The following is a 26,699-nucleotide window of genomic DNA, read 5'->3' on the forward strand; positions in this document are numbered from 1 at the left end:
ATATTATCCAAGTTCAACTAACTCTGGGCAAGACCGCAATCCAAATTGTAGCTTGCTACAGACCCCCCACCATGTCCCAGGATTCCCACTCCTCATTTCTTGATACACTGGGAAGTATTAGGGTACAACCCAACACCCTAATAATGGGCGATTTCAACTACCCCACCATTAACTGGGAAAACTACTCATGTACCAACTCTTTTGCTCTATGTTTTCTGGAATTCATCAATACCAACGCTTTGGATCAACTTATTCACACCCCCACCAGGGAGAGCAATATCCTAGACCTGGTCATTACTAACATGGGTAACTGGTGGTCCACACCAGAGGTCAACTCCTCGTTGGTCAGATCCGACCACAAGCTAATCACCCTAGACATCCACATACCGCCCCCACCTCCAATTAGGGAAACCACCGTAAAAACTTCTCCAAAGCCAACTTCACACTTTTTAAGACAGAAGTGGCAAAATTCATGACACCCATGCAGACAGACAATAGAGGTACGACTGCTGAATCCTACACAAATGCACTTTATAAGCACTTACACGAGTGCATGGATCATGCTATCCCTAATAGACCCAAGATGTTATCCTCCAAAAAAAGGAAGCCAATCTGGTGGTCCTCTGCCATAAACAAACTCTACAACAGAAGAAAGAAACTGTTGCAAAAAAGAGTAAAATCCCATGACAGGAGGAACTCCCTGGTCAACCTCAGTAATTAGCTGAGATCCCTCATAAAATCCTCCAAAACTAGTTACGAAAACAAAATTGCCACTGACTCTAAAGACAACCACAAAGCATTCTATAGCTATGTCAAGAATCTCAAAGGCAACACTCAGATCTGCTCTGAGTTGCAGCACAATCGCACTAAATATACAGAACCAATTGATATTGCCAACATCCTGGCAGATAGGTTCAGTGTTAACTTTACCCCCCTCTCACCCCCCTAGAGGGCCCATCTCTATACTGGAAGAATGCAAAGTTCCTGTAATCACAGCTGCACAGGTAAAAAACATACTCTTCAAAGCCAAGAACACAGCATCCATGGGACCTAACAATATTCCAGGCTGCGTTCTACACGAACTACAGAATGAACTGGCACCCTACCTAAGTACCATGTTCAATAATAGCCTCACCTCAGGCTTTGTGCCCACTAAATGGTGCACCATGATGGTTATCCCACTCCACAAATGGGGCCCTGGGGACTACCGCTCCATTAGCCTGCCGAGCCTGGTCTGCAAGGCCATGGAACATATCATCATGGAACTCATAAACAAAGACATTGGTAATCTCCAAACTCTGGACCCTACCCAATCAGGTTTGTAAAAGGCAGATCATGTCTCCTAAACCTGAATGACTTCTTTGAAGCAGTCACCAAAGCCATAGATGAGGGTAAGGTGGTTCACACAGCTTATCTAGATCTCGCCAAGGCTTTTGACACCATTCCCCACTCTGGAATTATAGATAAGCTCACTAAACTAGGTATAAATCCCTATGTCACAAGATGGGTTGCCAACTGGCTCATGGACAGAACCGACACTGTGAAAGTAGCAGACTCCAAATCCGACTTCAGACCAGTGACAAGTGGAGTACCACAGGGTTCAGTCCTAGGTCATCTCCTGTTTGGTATCTACTTCTCTGAAGTACAGGCTAACACAAAAGGTCGTTGGCTAACAAAGTTTGCAGATGACTGCAAACTACGAGCCATAATCAAAACTCCTAACGATGTGGGCATACTACAAAAGGGCCTCACTGAAACAGATGCCTGGTGTCAAAGCCATGGCCTGGAGTTCAATGCCAAAAAGTATATTGTCATCCCCTTTGGTAAAAAAATCTGTACCCATGAACTACCATATAAGTGGTAGTCTACTTAACACTGAAAGTGTGATAAAAGACCTTGGGACACAGGTGGACAGTAGTCTCTCCTTTAATAATCACATTGCCACAGTGGTCAGGAAATCCTTCTACGTGGCTCACCTTACCACAAAAGGTTTCTCATCCAGAAAAAAAGAGGTCATTGTTCCCCTTTACTCATCACTCATTAGACCCTTTTGGTATGTACCTCACAAGACATCTACAACAACTGGAAAGGCCACAGAAATACCTCACAAAGAGGATTACTGGCCTCAAACAGATGGCCTACGCAGACCATCTCAAAAAACTCCAGCTTTACTCAGTCGCATATCGCCTACTCAGAGGCGATCTCCACCTAACATACAAAGCTATGTCAAACCCAGACCTGTTGGACAAGCTCCACTTAAAGAAATCCCAATCCCTCTGACCTACATGCTCTAGGGACCTAAACCTTGTCACCACAATAAACAGAACATGCTGGAGGGATAGATTCCTGTCCCAGAGACTTCCCATACTCTGGAAAAGACTACCTATCTATGTCAAACAGAGCTCCTCATTAGCAATCTTCAAGAAAAATCTTGATGATTGGATGGGAAATATGAAATTCACCCCAGGGATGACTTCTGTGGCTCTGCTTGACAGGGCACAGGAAAATAATTTTCTTGGGCGGCAAAAGCAAGGGTACCTTTTTGGGTAGGCTTATATAGGCCCTAGGGCTTACAGCCTAGTACCTACCTATGAACCTATGAACCTATGTGCCTTCACCTGACAGAGGGTTTCTCCCTCTCTCTTTACCATTATCCGGGCTTATGCCTTTACCCTCCCCAACCCCCACCCCTAGGCCTAAGTCTGTTGATCAGCCTCCTAATCACTGCACATGTGTACCAAGCTCTGTCTGGAATTGAACTGCTGCACCTGCATTATTACCCAGCATATGCTCTCCTGATTTACCATACAACATGAACAGTTCTGAGACACTGCACTCAAACACTACAAATTAAAACTTTCCTCTGGCATTTTAAGATCCTTCTCTATTTCCTTGTTCTCTTGTGTGTGTCTTGTCACTTACTGTTTTTGTTGCTAGGAAAATAGTTTTACATTCCTTTGTAATTCCACTGCAGTACTGGCAAGCACCTGATGCAAGGTGCAGCCCTGTGAGGAAAGAAACTCAGGTACTTACTGAGAGAGAAGGGACAGAAACTCAGGTACTTACTGAGAGAGAAGGGCTGCCTTTATCAGACTTTTATAAAACACTTGTGTTTGTGTGTTTGCAGATGTGAATGTGGGTGAATGTGTGTGTGTGTGTGTGTGTGTGTGTGTGTGTGTGTGTGTGTGTGTGTGTGTGTGTGTGTGTGTGTGTGTGTGTGTGTGTGTGTGTGTCTGTGTGTGTGTGTGCGTGTGTGTGTGTGACTCTATGTGTGTTCCTTTAAAAGTACTTTCAGCTCAGCGTATGCATAACAACTGTCAAAACTGTTCTAACTAAAAATTGACATTTTAAAGCTTTAGCTCTTAAAACATCAAGAAAAGAATGAGCCACTTGGAAAAAACAAATGTAGTTTTTATTTTTTATTTTTAGCAATGATAAAAAATTAAAAGAAACTTGAAGGTGACTGTGTGAAAGTATGCTGTTTAAAAATTCAACTGCCTTTGCCTACAAGTATTATTTTTTTCTTATTGATGGCCTTGAGCCAAGGAGACCGAGGCAACATTGACGTGAAGCCAGAGTTAATGACTTTTTTCCACCCTCCTGTTCAGTTCCTTAGCTATAACTTATGCTAGTGTTATAGCTGGGCAGACGGAAACACGAAGATAAAATGCAGTTTAATGATATTAGCTGCATTGTCAGAAGATGGCTTTAAGTTTTTTGACATTTGACAGATACGATATCTCATTCTGTAAGTCAAAGCTTCCTAGTTAATATTCTGACACAATTTAAAACATACAAAATCAAAGGCAAAAAAAGGTAAAGAAGGCAAGCTGACATAAACTAAACCTACACACACACACACACTCTCACACACACACACACACACACACACACACACACACACACACACACACACACACACACACACACACACACACACACTCATACACACACGCACACACGCACTCATACGCACACACAAGCACACACACACACACACACACACACACACACACACACACACACACACACACACACACACACACGTACATGCACACACGCACAAACATGTACACGCACACACATGCACACACACACATACGGACACACACACAGACACACACACATACTCACACACACACACACACACACACACACACACACACACACACACACACACACACACACACACACACACACACTTTTCCCTGTCACGTGTTTTCTCTCTCTCTCTTTCACTCACTCTCTCCTCCTCTGCCTTATGGCCGGCATAGTAATTGAAATGCCCTTCAAACCTATGGCTCATTGCATTTGGTAAATGTTTTACAAGACAGAAAACAAGCACTTGTCCCTCCCTTAGCGCAAATAGTACTGTGTGAGAGACCAAGGTGCACTGGAAAGAAGAAGCACAAGCAAAATAAACATTTTTAAAGAACTGAAAGCAAAAGAAAAGATAAAGTGCTAACAAGACACAAAATAAAAATGCAAGCGGAAAAAGTACAATATATATTTTAAGAAAAATGCATCTAACTGCTTACCAGTCAAGGTGACATTTTTTAAATATTCATCCTTGGATTCAATGCAAACAAGTATAGGTGTGCCTAACATAATTATTCGCTTGGCATTAACTAACTAAAGCATAAAGTTGAGCAAATCTTTCAACGGTGTGAATTACAGAAATGGCATGATTCCAAACACTTTTGTAACATGTATTGTTTCAGTGAAATGCAATGTACTGATCAGCGAAAGTCTTAACTCATCTAAACATAGTCATACAAATGCAAATAGTACACCTGTAAACTCGTTTTGTGCTAAAATGAAGCTTTTAGAAAAATAAACAAATTACAAAACGGAAAAAGGAAAAATGTAAATGCACTCATAGGCTGATAATGTCTGTTTAAAACAGTGGTACGTTTTATTAATAAATATACAGAACTCCTATTTCTTAAATCAAAGTAATGTAGCCTGGAATAATGTAATAGCTGGCAAGTATTTATCATAATCACTGAGAACACAGTACTCTGTATCACATAACTAAATCCCAGTGAAAAATAAGTTTAAACCACTCAGCTGTAACATACTTTAGGCAAAGTCAGAAATCAAAGATTTTTAAGATGTCCCATTTGTAAACAATACATTATAGCAACAAATATGCAGAAGTAACTATATCAAATGGCAGGAGGTAAGAGAAGAAGTCATAATATTTCTCAGTACATCAGAAAAAATTAACAAATTGACCTGGTGACAGCGTACCTGTGAAAGTAAGGTAGCAGTCTGCAGTGGAGAAGCCTGTGTCTGGTGATGGTAATCTTCTAGTCTGTGTAAGTCCAACCTCTGTCACCAGCACAGGTTTCCCTAGCGCTCTAGCATTTACATGTTTGCTTTGTGTGAAAGGGGGAGGTGCAATGTTATTAATGCATACCCCCTTGGAGCAGCTGATAACTAGATAAAGAAACTTTGCATCTGGTATTTAAATGGGAAACAGGCCAAAGGAAAAAGAAGGACACTGGTTTTGCAACATGTAAATCCACCATTTTTTTTAGTATTAGTACATCAGCTTCTGGGATTAACTGGTCATGAAAATTTGCTGTGATTTAGAAAAAAGAATGTTGAAAAGCAAGTTGTAATGTAAACTCCTCTGTAAACTAACCAGACTGTATATTAAATTAATTGTACCGCACTGGCTAAAATAAATTAAAAAAGTAACAGTTATTTTGAAAAAAAGTTGGAAGTGTGTTGAGAAAACAGGTTGCTGTGAGTGTAGTCAATGCCTGGAGTTCATGCAAGAGGTAACCTACAAACCAGGTTTTTGAAAGATATATTTGTCCCCCTGCAATGAATGAAGCAGACAGAAAATCCGAATGTATCAAAGTGCCATTACACCACAGAGTATAATAACTGAAAAGGTAACACAAAAAAAAGACAATAAAGCTGGAAGTAACACTTTGTTTGCTTTAAACAAGCTATATTGTACAGTAAGAATGGACCCCAAACAACTACGTTGATAAGGCAAGCAAACACATTTACCCAAGACTCTTGTCATAGGGGACTCCGTTGTATGACACACAGATGCTCCACTCACTGGACTGGATAAGGATAAGATAACAGTTAATTGCTTATCTGGAGGCAGGATCTGCCATAGTATGCATGCACTTAAGTCAATGCTTTTGTTTCTGTTTCCAATGCCTACAGGTTGAGAGGTATGAACAGCCCAGTGGCTCAGTCATTTTCTTAAAACCGAGAGATGAGCACCAGTAGAGTTAAAGCTCTAAACTGAATCAAAACAAATCTCAACAGACTCAGAAATAATCAGTGATAATTGGGGACACTTCTTTAAATATTAATACTACTAACTTGAGAGTGACAGAATAATAGGATGTGAATTAATATACATTTTCTAAAGAAAAACAAGTCTATAACTCTAATTATTGTCATTATTTATTAGGTGTAATTCACATCATTCTCTTGGAAAGTCACCAGTTTTTGGAGAGATTAACAGCGACAGAGGTAAAATTTGAGTCAAAATCACAGACAGCTGAGAGGCATCATTTACACAGAATGTTATGCTTTTTCTGCTTAGCCCTAAATTTTCCCCTACTTATATCCATATATGCTTAACGAAACTGTGCAGGTGGTCTTAACATTGAGTGTCATCTATTTTCACAAGTGTCGTAACTCTCAAAAGGTCCAGCCCCCACACCCACCTCGCTTTAGTAAGCAGCTAGGCATGGTCTGTAGACTCTGGACGTTTAGTGAAGAGGATTAAGGCTCAGATCACTTGTATTGGGATGTCTGTATTACTCAATAGGACCAAAGTAGTTATAAGTGTTGCTTAGGATAGTAAAGTCCTCTAGGAGGTCAGGAAGATAGTTAGTGCTCTACATGATTTTTCGCTAACAATCTAAGGTCTAATTTTGAGTGGGTTAACCTGCTATTGCAGTGATGTGTCATCTGTTGTTATGCAGGTAGATTTAAGTTGCACATAGTAGCATTTTGTGTGTTAGAGACATAACGTTGTGTGCTCTGCTCCAAATGGGCTAGGAGAGGAGGTGACAGGTGAAGAGTAAAGGAACAGTGGCAGGAATTTGGAAATAGTGGCATCAGTTTCCATGTTGGGGGGGTTCGGGTTTATATAGTGACATGAATCAGCCTAAAACTAGAGCCATTTTGTCGCTCATGAAGGGGGAGTACTGGTGAGTGTCTTAACACCTAATTGAAAATGTGATGGAGCATCCATTCAAAACCTTCGACTAGAAAGGAATATCAGATAATAATGGCATAATATTGGGAAGGCAGGAAGGAGAGTTCACCAGAGGAGTAAATAAAAATATTAATTTGGAAAATTTAAGATACACTCATTCAGTCATATGTTAAGTTTATATATAAAAAAAAAAAACAGTTTTAACTTCATTCAGACTAAACAAGATGTGTATGAGGGATCTCGATTGTTCTAATTTTTCTGGGTTACCTCAATTTAAACTGCAAACTGTCATATTATACTGGCATCATGCTTTATTTATTTATTTATTTATTTATTTATTTCTTTATTTAACATTTGTTGACCGGGCTGGTCCATTTGGGCTGAGGCCCTTTTCCAGTGGAGACCCGGGGAGAAAAGCTCCATAGTTACAAAATATTTACAAGTTCCAAGAATACAAAAAAGACATCTGCTAGTACACAGAAAAAAGAATACATAATGTACAGTGAGTATACAATAATAATAATACTCATTATAGATTATATACAATGTTGGCTGTGAACCCCAAATACACATTTTTGTGTGCAAGTTGCCCACAAGGTGAGAGTGACAATACAGAGGATTATGGGTAAGAGCTGTTGATGTTACTACTGCTTCTGTAATCTAAGATTTGATTCCCTCCAGTGTCTATTTGACTAATGTGTGCCTCTGAGCAAGTTACCTAACTAGGCACTACTCTGGGACAGCTGAGAAGATGTTAGGTTAGTCCCTCAGTGATCTCCTGAACCACATGTCTAGTAAATACAAATTAACCCAAGCAGACTCAGATGCATGTCGGCAATTTTCTTTTTTCTTAAGAACCTCCCCCAGCTTGACTCTTCCTGAGTCCATTCAGCATTTTTTTCAGATTGCAGCAATTCAATCAGAAGTCTCATTCTCTTTTTTGTGCAGCTGTGCTAAAGTAAATTACAGTTTTGCAAGTCATACAAGGTCTGCAGCAAGAAAGCAATGTCAGACAAACTGGGAACTGAACTGGAGCTAGAACTGAAACAACTCTTGTCTTGGAAAGGTATTCTGCTACACTCGGTCTTTGAATGTTTGGAAGTGCTGGTGGTCCTACTTGTAATTATTAGGTTCATAGGTCCGTAGGTAAGTACTAGGCTATCAGCCCTAGGGCCCATACAAGCCTAGCCAAACAAGTTCCCTGGCTTTCATCGCCTAAGAAAAATTATTTTCCTGTGGCCCTGTCGAGCAGAGCCACAGCAGTGATTCCCAGGGTGGATTTCCTATTACCCATCCAGTTGTCAAGATTTCTCTTAAAGAGGGCTAATGAGGAGCTTTGCATGACATGAATGGGCAGCCTATTCCAGAGCAGGGTAAGTCTCTGGGACAGGAATCTATCCCTCCAGCATGTTCTGTTTATTGTGGTGACAAGGTTTAGGTCCCTGGAGTATGTGGCTTGGAGAGATTGGGATTTCTTTAAATGTAGCATGTCCATCAGGTCTGGGTTAGACATGGCTTTGTATGTTAGGCAGAGGTCACCTCAGAGTAGGCAATATGTGACGGAGTAGAGCTGGAGTTTTTTGAGATGGTCGGTGTATGGCATCTGTTTGAGGCCGGTAATCCTCTTAGTGAGGTATTTCTGTGGCCTTTCCAGCTGTTGCAGATGTCTTGTGAGGTACATGCCAAATGGGGCATTGTACTCTATGATGGGTCTAATAAAGGATGAGTAGAAAGGAATGATGACCTCTCTTTTTCTGGAGGAGAACCCCTTTCTGATGAGGTGTGCCACATAGAAGGATTTCCTGACTACTGTGGCGATGTGATTATCAAAGGATAGACTACTATCCACCTGTGTCCCAAGGTCTCTTATCACACTTTTGGTGTTTAGTAGGCTACCGCCTATGTGGTAGTTCATGGGTACTGTATTTTTCCCAAAGGGGATGACAATGCACTTCTTGGCATTGAGCTTTAGGCCATGATTTTGACACCAAGCATCAGTCTCAGTGAGGCTTCTTTGTAGAATGTCCACATCCTTAGGTGAATCGATTATGGCTCCTAGTTTGCAGTCATCTGTGAATTTCATTAGCCAGAGACCAGCTGAATTAGCCTGGACTTCAGAGAAGTAGATACCAAACAGGAGAGGACTCAGGATCGAATCCTGTGGTACTTTGCTTGTCACTTGTCAGAAGTCAGATTTGGAGTCGACTACTTTCACTGTATGGGTTCTGTAAGTGAGCCAGTTGGCCATCCATCTTGTGACACAGAGATTTATGCCTTGTCCAATGAGTTTATCTATAATACCAGAGTGGCGGGGGGGGGGGGGTGTCGAAAGCCTTGGCGAGGTCAAGATAGGCTGTGTGTGCTACCTTACCCTCATCTACGGCTCTGGTGACTGCTTCGAAGAAGTCAATCAGGTTTAGGTGGCATGATCTACCCTTTACAAACCCAAACTGAGTGGGGTCCAGAGTTTGGAGGTTATCTTTGTCTTTGTTTATAAGCTCTAGGATGATGCAGTAGTTCCCGGGGTCTGTGGTGGCAACCCCTTTGTGGAGTGGGATAACTATCACTGTGTGCCACTCCTTAGGTACAAAGCCTGAAATGAGGCTATGGTTGAACATGGTACTTAGGTGGGGCACCAGTTCATTCTGTAGTTCATGCTGAATGCAGCCTGGGATGTTGTCCAGTCCCATAGATGCTGTGTTCTTGGCTTTGGAGAGTGCGGTCTTCACCTGTGTGGCCATGATTTCAGGGGTTTTGCAATCATCCAGTATGGTGATGGGCCCTTTTTGGGGTAAGGGGGGGTGAAGTTAGCACTGAACCTGTCTGCCAGGATGTTGGCAATATCAGTTGGTTCAGTAAATGTAGTGCCATTGTGCTGTTGTTCAGAGCAGATCTGAGTGTTACCATTGAGATTCTTGACATAGATGTAGAAGGATTTGTGGTTGTCTTTAGAATCCAAGGCAATTTTATTTTCAAAGCTAGCTTAGGAGGATTTTATGAGGGATCTCAGCCCTTTGCTGAGGCTGACCTGCAGTCATGGGATTTTACTCTTTTCTGCAACAGTTTCTTCCTTCTGTTGTAGAGCTTGTTTATGGCAGGGGACCACCAGATTGGCTTCCTTTTTCTGGAGGATAGTGTCTTGGTTCTGTTGGGGATGGCACAGTCCATGCACTCATGTATGTGCTTATACAGTGCCTTTGTATATGATTCAGCAGTCATGCCACTATTTTCCATCTGTGTGGGTGTAATGAAGTTTGCCACTTCTGACTTAAGAAGCATGAAGTTGGCTTTGGAGAAGTTTTTTACAGTGGTTTCCTTAATGGGGAGGGGGGCTGGGATATGGATGTCTAGGGTGATTAGCTTGTGGTGGGACCTGACCAGCGAGGAGTTGACCTCTGGCATGGAACATCTATTATCCATATTGGTAATGACCAGGACCAGGATGTTGCTGCCCCTGCTAGGGGTATGGACAACTGGTACAGGGCATTGGAATTGATGAATTCCAGAAAACTTTAGGCAAATGAGTTAGTACATGAGTACTTTTCCCAGCTGATGGAGGGGTATTTGAAATCACCCAAAATTAGGGTATTGGGCTATATCTTAATATTATCCAGTATACTGAGAAACATGGAGTGGGTGTCCTGGGGCATGGCAGGGGATCTGTAACATGCTACAACCTGAATTGCAGTCTTTCCCAATGTTAATTGTACTTGGATAATTTCGGAGGCATTATGTTGAGCAGCTAGCCTGGAGGTGTGGATATCCTTTATGAAAATAAACACGCCTCCTCCTTTAGTATTTCAGTCCAGGTTGGGAGGCCAAAAGGTGTGGTAAGAATTGTAGAATGGTAATGCAGGGGTGCTCTCGGGAGCCTTAAACCAGGCATCTGTCACTGCACAGATGTTGATGTTCTCCATCTTAAGGAGAGCCTCGAGTATGTGCATTTTGAGGTTTAGACTTCTAGCACTGAGTAGCATAACCCTTAGATTTCACTTGTTTATGTCTACTATTGTAGAGCGTTTGATGTTTGAACCTTGTCTAAAAAAGGCACTATAAGGGCAGCAAGAGCCTTAGCCAGTATCAGGAATCCCAGTGGCGACAGGTGCAGGCCATCTCTGGCAAAGCATCATGGCCTGTCAATCATGTCATCCCGGGCAGACAGATACTGGATCCCCTTAGAATGACACCAGAATCTTAGCCAATTGTTGAAGTCAATCCTTTTGTCCTTGTACTGTGGTATCATTCTGGGTGATGGCAGGATGCTACTCAGGGCTAGTGTCATACCTGCCTGGGCCACATGGTCAGAGAGCTCCTCCATGTCTCTTTTCATGTAGTCCAGGGTGGTACGCCTCAGGTCATTCACTCCAACATGGACAATGATGGAGTCATACTTGTACTTGTTGTGGAGTGACCTGAGTGCGTGCATTATATGGTTAATTCTGGCACCCCTCAGGCAGCTGACATTGACTTTCTCCTTGTTCAGCCTGGTGAGGGGGACATCAGTGTGCCTGACTATAGTCACCAGTGACTTGTGTGCTGGGTATGTTGTTTTGCCTTATGGGCTGAGGTTGAGTGGCACACTGAGTTTGTGGCCTATGTGTCATTTGGGTAGTGTTGGAGGTGGTGGTTGCTTGTGTTTCAGCTTTGGAGGTCTCTGTTTGGGCAGATTTTTATTGAGAACCTCCACGAATGTAGGTGTGTGTTTTATATTACTATGTGTGAGTTTGGGAAGTGCAGGTTTTGATGGATGTGTTAAGTGCGGTGTGATGTTACCTTCTCCTCTTGACTGTCTAGTCCAGTCTTGGATTGAGAGAGCTTGGCTTCCAGTTTGGCTATACAAGTGTATCTCTCACAGGTTGTAGTATTGGGTGGAGGGAGGAGAGGGTTGTCAGTGTACATGAGGCAATTGCTACATTGCCCCAAGATGCCCAGATTCATCAGGTGGACAGGAGAAAACACCAGGAGCTGACCCTTGGACATGCCTGGTTAGTGCTTATTAATTTAAGTACTGGGAGCTGATTTCCTTTTGATTAGTGAGGAAAGTTGAATGCTGCAGTAATTTGTAGATTATTTAGTGCTTGCAGCGAGAGTTGGACAAGTGCGGAGCACCAGGAACAGTTATGGGTGTTAAAAACTAGAAGACTGGCAAGTTTAAGGGTACAGAAACAGTTCTTAGTGCTAAAACTAGAAGATTGGCTAGATTTAAAGGAACAGAAACAGTTTTGAGTCCAAAAACTAGAAGACTGGCTCATTCAAGGGAACAGAAAGTTTTGAGTGCTAAAACTAGAAGACTGGCTAGTTTAAGAGAACTGAAACAGTTCTGAGTGCTAAAACTATAAGACTGGCTAATTCTAAGGAAAAATCTGAAGAGCAGACTTTCTGGCTCCGGGAATAGTTTAACCACAGTTAAATGCCACTGTGCAAAGAAGGGCAAACACGGGTTTTTAAACAGAAAGATAAAAGGTATAGAAATAGCCCAAAACTATAAAACTAGAGATTATATGCTGAAACCACGCCTCCAGGTGACGGATAGGCTGTTACAAAGCTCACAACTCTCACTGATGAACAGAAAAGCTTCCCTCTATCTCAGAAAGGTCTGGGCAACACAGAAACTTACAAACAGCCCAGAATTCAGCAAAATCTGAAAAACGGACTCTACTAGCTCTAGAAAGGTGGAAAACGAGTACAGAGATGAACATTTATTTTTTTGGGGGGGGTTGTTTTTTTCAAAAATCAGAGCAGATACAAGTAAAAAAAACTTTTAAAGCAGGAAGAGGCTATCACAGTTGAGTGTGTACCCCTTTCAAATTAAACAGATAAAAAACACTTAAAAATGATCAATTAAAGTGCTGTGATGACCGTGGTCTGGCCCAGGAATCAAGGAGCCTCAATCCTCACCACTAACACCAGGGAGATCATCTCATAGAAGAGGAAAGGATAACTAATACACAGTAAAGTACAATTTCTCTTAAGTGCACACAGAGATCACAGTCAGTCTGGGGTTGGTTGCTCCCTTGCTCTCCAGGTCCCCATTAAGACTCCCCACTGGCATAGCTATATGATCCAGATCTCAGCCTAGCTGGCAAGCTAACCTCCAGTACCCTCTCTGTCCCACTAGTGCTTCATGTCCCTGCCCAGGTAGCTGACACACACCCACACTTTGAGATAAGTATTTATACAACTTCACAGACACTCCTGGGAAAGGCTGACACAGATGCTCCAGCTGTGCCCCTTTACACAGACTATACGGTAGTAATTACTGCCACCACCAGCTAATATTATCAGCTACCCAAAGGCCCTTGAAAGGGTGTCCAATTATTACTGTCCAATATTATTATCCAATTGGTAATGTGACTATTCAGTCTAAGGCTTATTTTAGAGTGGCCAATTACAATGAACTCTAAAAATATGCAATGTACTCTAGAGCTTATCTCTACACAAACCAGCCACAGGTAAAGGTTTTTAAAATATTTAATAATAAATAATTAAAACACAAGACAATACTACTACACCACAGAGATATCTACTCAAGTTCAGAGATCACACAGAAACTTAAAACAATATCATAGGAAATATCTGATTTCAAAGAAAAATACTTATAACTTTCTTCTAAGTGTAACTATTCCTAAGAGAAATCACAGTGCAATAATCCTACTTAAGCAGTGCTGGGTTAGATGTCCAAGATCAAAATGCTTCAGTCTCTCACTCAAGAATAGTTTTTAAACACTAACCAACAGCTCTCTAAGGCCCTCCCAAATTACATCATTTTGACACTTAGTCTGGAGTTCCCAGGCCACAAACTGCATTATTTAGCAAGCTAACACCTGCTCAGGAGACTACAACAATAAAAGGCATTTCACATTTACAATGTAGCAGAAACCAGAGCAATAAAGCACCTTCCACATGTAAATTCTGGTCCTTAACTTTAACCTTAAAACAATGCGTCTGAAACCTTCATCCAGACTCACTGGAGCTGACTTGTAAACATCAAAGAGATTCATAAGATCTTTTCAGCTTCAAAAGACAAAGTTGAAATGCTTGGCTTGGTTTTCGTTACAGTAGATGGCAATGTTGCAACAATCTTGAAGTTCACATTTTACAGTGTTTTCTTTCATTTAAAAACACAAGCCTGTATTTTACATTTATTTATACAATTAAAAGGATTATGTATCAAATTCTATTTGACTAGGCTGGCAGCCTTCACCCATCTTCCTCCAATCTTCACATCCCCCCCCCCCCCGGGAACTCAAGCAAGTTTTTCAAGTGCCCCTTGAGACATATTGCTTGAGAGTGTCAGGTCTATCTGGGTGTACCTCACCCCATTCCCTGTCTTGATAGCCCATCTGCATTGGCATTGCTACTCCCACTGTGGTGCTGCACTGACATATCATATGCTTGCAACCCCAGGCTCCATCTTAGCAACTTGGCATTTTGCTGACTGGCCTTGTTTAATCATGTTAGAGGGTTGTGATCTGTCATCACAGTGAATTTTCTTCCATACAGATAAGGCTGAAGTTTTTGTAGTGCCCACAATATGGCTAGACATTCCTTTTCTACCGCTGCATAACATTCCTCTCTGGGTTGGAGCATACGACTGAGATAAACCACTGGGTACTCTTCTCCCTCTGAATAAATCTAGTACAACACCCACCCCATAGTTTGAACCAGCCACCTGCACAACAAATTATTTGCTATAGTCTGGACTGGCTAACACAGGGGGTCCTCTCAGAGCATCCTTAAACTTCTGAAATACCTGCTCACATGTTGGGTTCCACACTACCTTATCTGGTCTGTTCTTCCTTGGCAGGTCTGTGAGGGGAGCAGCTATGATACTATAATTGGGAACAAACTTTCTGTAGTACCCTGCTGTACCTAAGAATGTCCTCACCTGCTTTTTGGTAACAGGTGCAGGCCATGCCTGAATGGCTTCCACTTTGGTAGGTTCTGGCCTTATCTTACCACTCCCCACTCTATGTTCTAGGTAGAAGACCTCTGAACTACCCACCTGACATTTGCTCGGCTTAGTGGTCAACCCTGCCCTCTGTAGTTTGCCCAGCACATCCTTGACATGCTGAAGGTGCTCTTGCCAGGAATGGCTGTAGATAGCAATATTATCCATGTAAGTAAGGGAAAACCCTCCTGCTCCTGCTAAGATATGATCTACCAGCTTCTGGAAAGTCACTGGGGCATTCTTCATCCCAAAGGGTATTTTTGTGAACTCATACAAGCCAAAAGGAGTCACAAAGGCTGACTTCTCTCTAGCAATGGGAGTCAAAGGCATCTGCCAGTAACCCTTGGTAAGATCAATGGCTGTAAGATACTTAGCCCCACCCAGCTGCTCTAGGGTCTCATCTGTTCTAGGCATGGAGTAAGCATCTGCCTCTGTGTGGCTATTCAGTTTCCTGTAATCCACACAGAACCTGGTGCTGCCATCCTTCTTTGGCACCAGAACCACTGGGGAGGCCCAGGGACTGTTGGACTCCTGAATCACCCCTAGTTCCAACATCTTCTGTACCTCTTCCCTCAGAGTCTGTTTGACTCTTTCTGACACCCTATAAGGGGCTGCCTGATAGGCCTTTGTGGTTCTGTATCCAATTGGTGCTGCACCAGGTGGGTGCTCCTTGGTTTCCTGGTGAACATGCCCCAAAACCCCTGCAACACTGCTCGGATTTCTCGAACCTGGGTAGGGGATAGCTGCTGGGACATTGCTACCCCTTCCACTGAGGTGCCAGCCTGAGCCTCCCTGAGGAGATCAGAACAAGATCTCTCTCAGACTCCACCTGCAATCCACTGCAAATGCTCAGCACAAGGGCCTCCCTATCATGGTAAGGTTTCATCATGTTAACATGGTACAATTTGTGCCCCTGCCTTCTGCCTAGCAGTTCCACCATGTAGTTAACATCACTTACCTTTTTTACCACCTTGTAGTGTCCCTCCCAAGCTGCTTGCAACTTGTTGTGTTTGACAGGAATGAGAACCATCATCTGCTGCTCTACAGCATACTCTCTAGCTTGAGCATTCCTGTCATACCACACCTTTTTCTGTTGTTGGGCTTCTGCCAGGTTCTCCTGGGTCAGGCCCATGAGTTCCCTGATCATTGTCCTGAGGTTCAGGACATATGCCACAACAGGCTTCTTGTGAGACTCACACTCACCTTCCCACTCATCTTGAATTAAATCTAGAGGTCCCCTCACCTTATACCCATACAGCAACTCAAAGGGTGAAAAACCTGTGGATTCCTGGGGAACCTCTCTGTATGTAAACAACAGATGGGACAAATATTTGTCCCCTCCCTCTTAAACTGATCTGCAAATGCCCGTAGCATGGACTTGATTGTAGAGTTTAACCTCTCAACAAGACCATTAGTCTGGGGATGGTAGGGGGTGGTCTTCATGTGCATCACCCCACAGGATGTTCACAGACTAGCTAGCAGGTCTGACATAAAATTGGCACCTCTGTCAGATAGTATTTCCTTTGGGAAACCTACCATGCTGAAAATCTCTAGCAAAACATTTGCCACCTTCTCGGCCTCAACGGAGGACAAAGACACTGCCTCAGGGTATCGTGTAGCATAAACTACAATCACTAGGGTATACTTTTTTCCTGTGGAACTTGGGGTACTCAGAGGACCCACGATATCCATAGCTACCCTATGAAATGCCTCCTCAATCACAGGCAAAGGCATCAAAGGAGCTCTCACCTTGTCTCCTGCCTTGCCTACCTTTTGTCACTGCTCACAGGTCCTGCAGTACCCTGTTACATCTCTGGAGATTCCAGGCCAATAGAAGTTTTGCATAATACACCTCTTTGTATGTTTGATGCCCATATGACCTGCAAAGGGAATATCATGGGCTATGGCTAGAAGTGCCAGACGGTAAGCTCTAGGCACTACCAACTGCTGGACTCTCTCACCTTCTAGCCCTCCCTCAGGGGTTCACTCTCTGCACAGTAACCCTTTGTTCCAGTATACAGATTCCCCCTTCCCTTGAGAATCAGGTGCCTCCCTAGCTACCTGCCTCAGGCCTTGCAATGTAGGGTCTGAGAGCTGAGCCTGTCTTAGTTCTCTCCTTTTAACCCTTCCCAGCTCCCCTTCCACAGGAAGTCTGGAATCCTCTGACAGCAGTGCCTCACTGTCAGCCTGGGTACTACAACTCACCTCTACCTTTGCAGTTACCCTGTCCAAGGAAGCATCAGTACCCACAAGCAGCTGTGGTTCACATTCAGTCTCACTGCTACAGCGTAGCTCACTCCCTGAAGTAACCACCTCAGCAGTCCTGGCTGCAAGTATGCAGTCTGTCTGGGTCTCCCCCAGGCTACCAGACCCACATGCTTGTCTCCTAGCCTCACTGCGTATAACTGCATAAGTACATGGGACTGCCTTATCCAAATCCTTCCATCTCAGGACATCTGCAGGATAGTAGTTCCATACCCCAGTTGTCTCAAGACAACCCACTATTGGCATTTTGTCTTTCCCACTTACTAGCTCTGTCACCTTTGGTTCCCCACCTTGCCTCCGTGGACAACTGTATGCCACATGGCCCCACTGGTTGCATTCAAAACATTTAAGCCTAGCTCCTGAATGTGTACCTGGACTAGTGGCTTCCAAGCTACTGGTGGATTCTGTTGGGGCAGTCTGTGCTGCCCACCATGGGTTCCTTTAGTCACATGAGCAGTACTGGGAGTCCCTTTTCTGTGCAGGGCTGCCCTGCTTGCTAAGTATAGGTCTCCCTTCTTCCCCAACTCCTTTGAAGTGGCACACTGTCTATCAGCTAACCAGATCCTCATGTTCTCAGGCAAAGTGCTAAGGGCTTATTCCCTTACCAAAAGGTCTGCCAGTCCTTCAAAAGTGGTGACCTGACATCCACTCCCCCAGCTGTGAAAATAAGTGCTCAGTTCAGCAACATATTTACATACATTTTCATCTGCCCTGCATCTATGCTCACAAAACTTGTTCCTATACATTTCAGGTGTTAGCTTAAAACATTCCAACAAGTGTCTTTTTACAGCAGTATAATCAAAACAGTCAGTGTCATGCATTTTTGCTAAAGAAGTTACAGCTTTACCTTGGAGTAATGGGGTCAGGAACCTTACCCAGAACCCTTGGTCAACTTCATACTGCTTACATACCCACTCAAACATATGAATAAAGCTATCAAAAGTATCCCCCTCTTTAAACTGTGGAAGAAATTTACTGACCTTTTGTGCTTCTGGGGTCCGGTTATTACCTCCATGACTTTGGTGAAGAGTCAGCATTTCCCTCTCATGCCTCCTCTGCCGTTCATTTTCCTCAGCTTGTAGACTCATTTTCTCAGCTGCTTTTAGTTCCATACGCCTGGCCTCCAACTCAAGTTTCTTTAGCTCCAGCTGGATTTTTAAGTCCACTGCAGAAAGTTTGAGCTGTCCATTCTCTGAGGACATTGTATCTCCACTGTCAGTCTGATTGTCCTCCAGGCTGCTGTTTTCTGATGCAGCTGTAACCAAGGCTGCAATCAGGTCTGCCTAAGTCAGGTTTCCATGCACCAGTCCAATAGCATGGCACAGCTCCATCAGCGGGCTCCTTGTCAGCTTTCCAAACTCTTCTGCTGACATTCTGCCTACTCACCCTGACTAACACTAAGCTAATAAAAGAAATGAAACAATTGTGATCTGAACTCTGAGTATAAACTGCATGGCTGTTTTAGAGTACAAAACACTTTTAGAGATCAGTGTATATAAGCTACATGAATTCGCTCTACCCACACCACTACAAGCCAATTAGTGTTTGCCAACTAATCAATATGTGATGTGGATCCCACCACAGCAAACCAATATGTTCATAGGTTCATAGGTAGGTACTAGGCTATCAGCCCTGGGGCCTATACAAGCCCAGCCAAAAAGGTACCCATGTTTTTGCCACCCAAGAAAATTATTTTCCTGTGCCACTGTCGAGCAGAGCCACAGAGGTGATCCCTGGGGTGAATTTCCTATTTCACATCCAATCATTAAGATTTTTTTGAGGAGTGCTAATGAGGTGCTTTGTTTGATTTAGATAGGTAGCTTATTCCAGAGTATGGGAAGTCTCTGAGACAGGAATCTATCCCTCTGGCATGTTCTGTTTATTGTGGTGACAAGGTTTAGGTCCCTAGAGCATGTAGCTCAGAGGGATTGGGATTTCTTTAAGTGGAGCATGTCCAACAGCTCTGGGTTTGACATAGCTTTGTATGTTAGGCAGAGATCACCTCTGAGTAGGCGATATGCAATGGAGTAAAGCTGGAGTTTTTTGAGACGGTCTGCATAGGGCATCTGTTTGAGGCCGGTAATCCTCTTTGTGAGGTATTTCTGCGGCCTTTCCAGTTGTTGTAGGTGTCTTGTGATGTACATACCAAAAGGGGCATTGTACTCTATAATGGGTCTAATGAGTGATGAGTAGAGGGGAACAATGACCTCTTTTTTCTGGATGAGAAACCTTTTGTGACTACTGTGGCGATATGATTATCAAAGGAGAGACTACTGTCCACCTGTTTCGCAAGGTCTCTTATCACACTTTCAGTGTTAAGTATACTACCACCTATGTTGTAGTTCATGGGTACAGAGTTTTTACCAAAGGGTATGACAATGCACTTTTTGGCATTGAGCTTGAGGCCATGGCTTTGACACCAGGCATCTGTCTCAGTGAGGCCCTTTTGTAGGATGTCCACATCGTTAGGAGTTTCGATTATGGCTCCTAGTTTGCAGACATCTTTGAACTTCATTAGCCAAAGACCTTCTGTGTTAGCCTGTACTTCAGAGAAGTAGATACCAAACAGGAGAGGACCCAGGACTGAACCCTGTGGTACTCCACTTGTCACTGGTCTGAAGTCGGATTTGGAGTCTGCTACTTTCACAGTGTGGGTTCTGTCAGTGAGCCAGTTGGCAACCCATCTTGTGACATAGGAATTTATACCTAGTTTAGTGAGTTTATCTATAATTCCAGAGTGGGGGATGGTGTTGACAGCCTTGGCAAGATCTAGATAGGCTGTGTGAACCAGCTTACCCTTGTCTACAGCTTTGGTGACTGCTTCAAAGAAGTCTTTCAGGTTTAGGAGAAATGATCTGCCTTTTACAAACCCAAACTGAGTGGGGTCAAGAGTTTGGAGATTACCATTGTCTTTGTTCATAAGTTCCGTGATGATACGTTCCATGGCCTTGCAGACCAGGCTCGTCAGACTAATGCGGCGGTAGTTTCCGGGGTCTGTGAAGGCTCCCCTTTTGTGGAGTGGGATAACCGTCTCTGTGTGCCATTCAGCAGGCACAAAGCCTGAGGTGAGGCTATGATTGAACATGGTACTTAGGTGGGGTGCCAGTTCGTTCTGTAGTTCATGTAGAATGCAGCCTGGGATGTTGTCTGGTCTCATGGATGCTGTATTCTTGGCTTTGGAGAGTGTGGATTTTACCTGTGCAGCCGTGATTACAGGAATTTTGCATTCTTCCTGTATAGAGATGGGCTCTTTAGGGGGTGAGAGGGGGGTAAAGTTAGCACTGAACCTATCTGCCAGGATGTTGACAATATCAGTTGGGTCTGTATATTTAGTGCCATTGTGCTGTAACTCAGAGCAGATCTGAGTGTTGCCATTGAGATTCTTGACATAGCTATAGAATTCTTTGTGGCTGTCTTTAGAATCAGTGATGATTTTGTTTTTGTAACTAGCTTTGGAGGATTTTATCAGGGATCGCAGCTTCTTACTGAGGCTGACCAGGGGGCTTCTCCACTCATGGGATTTTACTCTCATTTGCAACAGTTTCTTCCTTCTGTTGTACAGTTTGTTTATAGCAGGAGACCACCAGATTGGCTTCCTTTTTTTGGAGGATAGCATCTTGGTTCTGTTTGGGATAGCACGATCCATGCACTCATGTAAGTGCTTATAAAGTGCAATTGTGTAGGATTCAGTAGTCTTAAGTGTATTGTCCATCTGCATGGGTGTCATGAACTTCACCACTTCTGTCTTAAGAAGCATGAAGTTGGCTTTGGAGAAATTTTTTACCATACTTTCCTTAATGGGGGTGGGGGCAGGATGTGGATATCTAGGGTAATTAGCTTATGGTCGGGACAGACCAATGAGGCGATGACTTCAGGTGTGGAACACCAGTCACTCATGTTGGTAATGACTAGATCTAGGATATTGTTGCCCCTGGTGGGGCTGTGGATAAGTTGATCCAGGGCACTGGAGTTTATGAATTCCAGAAAGCGTTGAGCAAAGGAGTTGGTACTTGAGCAGTTTTCCCAGTTAATGGTGGGGTAGTTGAAATTGCCCATTATTAGGGTGTTTGGTTGAACCCTAATATTTTCCAGTACATCAAGAAAAGAGGAGTGGGAATCCTGGGGCATGGTGGGTGATCTGTAGCAAGCTACAATTTGGATTGCAGTTTTGCCCAGAGTTAGTTGCACTTGGGTAACCTCGGCTGCATTATGCTGAGCAACTAGCCTGGAGGTGTGGATATCCTTAATGAATATGGGCACACATCCACCTTTGGTGTTCCTGTCCAGGTTACATGGCCGGAAAGTGTGGTATGAGTTATAGCCTGGTAGTGCAGGGGTGCTCTCTGGAGCCTTGAACCAGGTCTCAGTCACTGCGCAGATATCGATGTTCTCCATTTTAAGGAGTGCCTCGAGTGAGTGCATTTTGAGATCTAGACTTCTAGCATTGAGTAGCATCACCCTCAGTTTTTGCTTGCCTGTTCCTGTTACGTTGGTGAATTTTTCATTTGAACCATGCCTAAAGAGGCACTATAGTGATAGGATATGCCAATCACTGCCACCAATAAGTGATGACCATGCCCTGGCCCAGCAATCAGGGAGCCTCAATCCTCACCACTAACACCAGGGAGGTTGTCTCCTAGAAGAGGAAAGGATAACTAATACACACAGTAAAGTACAATTTCCCTTAAGTGCACACAGAGATCACAGTCAGTCTGGGGCTGGTTGCTCCCTTGCTCTCCAGGTCCCCAATAAGAATCCCCACTGGCACAGCTTTAGGGTCCAGATTTCAGCCTAACTGTCAAGCTAACCTCCAGTACCCTCTCTGTCCCACCAGTGCTTCATGTCCCTGCCCAGGTAGCTGACACACACCCACACTTTGAGATAAGTAGTTATACAACTTCACAGACACTCCTGGGAAAGGCTGACACAGATGCTCCAGCTGTGCCCCTTTACCCAGACTATATGGTAGTAATTTCTGCCACCACTAGCTAATATTATCAGCTACCCAAAGGCCCTTGAAAGGGTGTCCAATTATGACTGTGCAATATTATTATCCAATTGGTAATGTGACTATTCAGTCTAAGGCTTATTTTAGAATGGCCTATTACAATGAACTCTATAAATATGCAATGTACTCTAGAGCTTTTATCTGCACAAACCAGCCACAAGTAATGGTTTTTAAAATATTTAATAATAAATAATTAAAACACAAGACAATACTACTACACCACAGAGATATCTACTCAAGTTCAGAGACCACACAGAAACTTAAAACAATATCGTAGGAAAGATCTGATTTCAAAGAAAAATACTTAGTCTAACTTTCTTCTAAGTTTAACTATTCCTAAGAGAAATCACAATGCTATAATCCTACTTACATACATAAAGCATAAACAGCGCTGGGTTAGATGTCCAAGATCAAAATGCTTCAGTCTCTCACTCAACAATAGTTTTTAAACACTAACCAACAGCTCTCTAATGCCCTCCCAAATTACATTATTTTGACACCTAGTCTGGAGTTCCCAGGCCACAAACTGCATTATTTAGCAAGCTAACACCTGCTCAGGAGACTACAACAATAAAAGGCATTTCACATTTACATTCTAGCAGAAACCAGAGCAATAAAGCACCTTCCACATGTAAATTCTGGCCCTTAACTTTAACCTTAAAACAATGGGCTTGAAACCTTCACCCAGACTCACTGGAGCCAACTCGTAAACACCAAAGAGATTCATGAGATCTTTTCAGCTTCAAAAGACACATTTGAAATGTTGCAACAATCTTGAAGTTCACATTTTACAGTGTTTTCTTTCATTTAAAAACACAAGCATGTATTTTACATTTATTTACACAATTGGTAGAATTATGTATCAAATTCTTTTTGACTAGGTTCGAAGCCTTTGCCCATCTTCCTCCAATGTTCACAAGTGCAACAATATAAGAATTTGCAAAACAGTTCAAATAAGTAGTACAGTCAATAAAAAATGGTCGGAATAATGCACCTAGCAAAAATAAGCAATAAAAAGCAAAACAGAGGTACTTAACTGACTCAAAGTCTCCCTTTTCTTTCTCTGCCACTGTGGGACTCTGCAGGACACACAGGCAGGCTCTTGCTGAAGTAATACAACCACAAAAGACACGCAAACACGGGTTTTTAAACAGAATGATGAAAGGAATAGAAATAGCCCAAAACAGTCAATAAAACTACAGATTCTGAGCTGAAACCACTCTTTCAGGTGACAGGCTGCTTCAAACCTCACCACTCTCACTGACGAACAGAGAAGCTTCCCTCTATCTCAGAAAGGTCTGGGCAACACAGAAACATACAAACAGCCCAGAATTCAGCAAAATCTGAAAACTGGACTTTAGTAGCTCTAGAAAGGTGGGAAACAAGTAGAGAGATAGGAATTTTTGTTTTGTTTTGTTTTTTTTGTTTTTGTTTTTGTTTTTTCAAATGTTAGAGCAGATACAAGTAAAAAAAAAACACTTTTAAAGCAGGAAAAGGCTATCGCACTTTAGTATGTAGCCCTTTACAATTAAACAGATAAAAAACACTTAAAATGATCAATTAAAGTGCAACAATATAAGAATTAAAATGGTTGAGATAATGCGGCTAGCAAAAATAAGCAATAAAAAGCAAAACATACGTACTTAATCCACTCAAAGTCTCCCTTTTCTCCCTCTGCCGCTGTTGTAGAATATTTAGTGCTGGTAACACTTTTGTGTGCTACAATAATTGCTACAAGAAGTCTGGTAGAGCGCTAAACAAATAAGCTAGTAAAAGTGCAGGAGAGGAGAGAACTAGCAGATCTAAGGGAAAAATTGAAGAGCAGAAGACTTTAGCACCACTCAGAAGCTTACAAACAGTCCTGGATACAGCAAATCTGTATCTGGACTAGACTAGTTACAGGAAAGGCAGGAAAAGTGCAAACATGGGCTTTTAAACCAGAAGTTGAGAGAGATGGAAAAACTGCCCAAATGGCCAATAAACTTACAATTACTAGGCCAGAAACCACTCCTCTTGTGGTATATAGTCTACGTAGTGCTTACCACTCCCACTGACAAGCTAGAAGGCTTCACTCCAACACAGAAAGGCTTAGGGGGATCAGAAGCTTACCAACAGTCCTGGATACAACAATTCTGTACCTGGACTAGACTAGTTACAGGAAAGGTGGGAAACAAGCGCAAACACGGGCTTTTAAACCAGAAAGTTGAAAGAGATGGAAAAACTGCCCAAACAGCCAATAAACTACAATTTCTGGGTCAGAAACCAGTCTTCTTGTGGTAGATAGGCTACCTAGTGCTTTCCACTCCCACTGATAAGCTAGAAGGCTTCCCTCCAACACAGCAAGGCTTGGGGGCTCATAAGCTTACCAACAGTCCTGGATACAGCAAATCTGTATTTTTGGGACATTCTGGAAGGGTTGAAGTGTAAAAATTGAATCACATGTTCCTGTGTTGTAGAAGCTTTGCATCTTATCCCATTTCTACTCTAAAATATGACTTTTATTTAATTATTACTGTATGTGCATTAGTCATACAGTCATTCAGACTATGTGCTCATTGTTATGTCTTACACATGGATCTAAGCAACACAATTTCATTCAGCTTGTACTACTGTGTATATCTCATCGAAAATAAAGTTTACTTTGATGGGTTGTTTTATTTGACTCTTGGAGTGTGTGTGTGGGTATGTGTGTGTGTGTGTGTGTGTGTGTGTGTGTGTGTGTGTGTGTGTGTGTGTGTGTGTGTGTGTGTTTGGTGGGTTCATGGGATGACACTAGGCTATTAGCCCAAAGGCCCTTATAAGCCTAGCCAAGAATTTCTCCCATGTTCCCAATGTCAGCACCTGTTTCCCCTGTCCAGCAGGAACATAGGTGGGATCCCAGAGGTGTATTTTCTTTTTACCATCCAGTCATCCAGGTTGCTCTTAAAGAGGGTGAGAGAGGTACTCGGCTTGACATGGAGAGGGAGTCTGTTCCACAAATGGGGGAGTCTTTGGGGCACAAATCTATCCCGCCAACAAGTTCTATTAATGTCACAGACTAGGTTGGGGCCTTGTGTGCGGGTTCTGCAAGTGGAGCTTGATTTAGAGATATGTGTTGTTTGCTTTTAATGTTTTTTTTAAAGGCCTTGGTATTAAGGTGTTTTGATTTAGTTTATTTGTGTTCATGGGTGTATTAAAGTTAAACTGTTTATACTACTTTTCATTGATTGATAAGGTACTTGGTGTGCAGCTTATATTTGTGCTGTGTTCATAGGTTCATAGGTAGATACTAGGCTATCTGCCCTAGGGCATTTATAAGCCTAGCCAGAGTGTATTTGGCTTCCGCCTCCCTATTAGATTAGCCTACTGGGCCTCTGTAAAGTAGGTCACAGAAGGTACCCTTTTAAGATTAGTTTACTGTGCCTCTGTCTAGCAGGGACACAGGAGAGATTCCAGGGGTGAATTTGCGATTTCCCATCCACGCGTCCAAATTTCACTTGAAGAGGGTCAGCGAGGGGCTATGTCTAACATGAATTGGGATTCTATTCCAGAGTGAGGGGAGCCTCTGGGAAATGAATCTGTCCCTCCCGCATGTCCTATTTATTTTTGTGCTGAGATTTAGGTCCCTGGAGCGTGTAACTCCAAGGGACTTGGATTTTTTGAGGTGGAGCATGTCCATTAATTCTGGGTTTGACATGGCTTTGTACGTCAGGCATAGATCGCCTCTGAGTAGGCGGTAAGCAACTGAGTAGAGCTGGAGTTTCTTTAGTCGAGCTGCATAGGACATCTGTTTGTAGCCCATGATCCTCTTGGTGAGGTACTTTTGGGGTCTCTCCAGTTGCTGCAGGTGTCGGGTAAGGTACGTCCCTAAAGGGGCACTGTATTCAATTATGGGCCTGATGAGTGATGAGTAGAGGGGCACAATGACCTCTCTTGATCTAGATGCGAACCCTTTCATGATAAGGTGGGCTATATAGAAGGTCTTTCTAACCACTTTGGCAACGTGATTATCAAAGGAGAGATTACTATCTACTTTGGTCCCCAAATCTCTAATTATTTCTTCCGTACTTAATGGATTACCACCTATGTGGTAATTTTTGGGCACCTTGTTTTTCCCAAAGGGGATGACTATGCACTTTTTAGCATTTAGCTTGAGGCCGTGGCTCTGGCATCAAGCATCCATCTCTGTGAGACCCTTTTGGAGGATGCTTGTGTCAGCTGGAGATTCAATTATGGCCCCCAGTTTGCAGTCATCTGTGAACTTTGTCAGCCATAATCCCCCATTGTTAGCCTGA

General features: G+C 43.0%; 1 protein-coding gene across 9 annotated transcripts in view; it reads right to left on the reverse strand.

Moving 5' to 3' along the window:
• RBM47 (RNA binding motif protein 47) overlaps positions 1–26,699 on the reverse strand; it is an 876,418-nt gene that overhangs the window by 330,227 nt on the left and 519,492 nt on the right. Inside the window, exon 1 of one of the 9 annotated variants that reach the window (XM_044062823.1) lies at positions 5,254–5,339. The exons of the other annotated variants lie outside the window; for them this stretch is intronic. The gene's annotated coding sequence lies outside the window, so the exon portion shown is untranslated. Of the gene's footprint in view, positions 1–5,253; positions 5,340–26,699 lie in introns of those variants that run through there. 9 annotated transcript variants of the gene reach the window in all.

The sequence above is a fragment of the Protopterus annectens genome, chromosome 2.part1 (genome assembly GCF_019279795.1).
Source record: "Protopterus annectens isolate FY-2018-M chromosome 2.part1, PAN1.0, whole genome shotgun sequence".
Taxonomy (NCBI): domain Eukaryota; kingdom Metazoa; phylum Chordata; order Ceratodontiformes; family Protopteridae; genus Protopterus; species Protopterus annectens.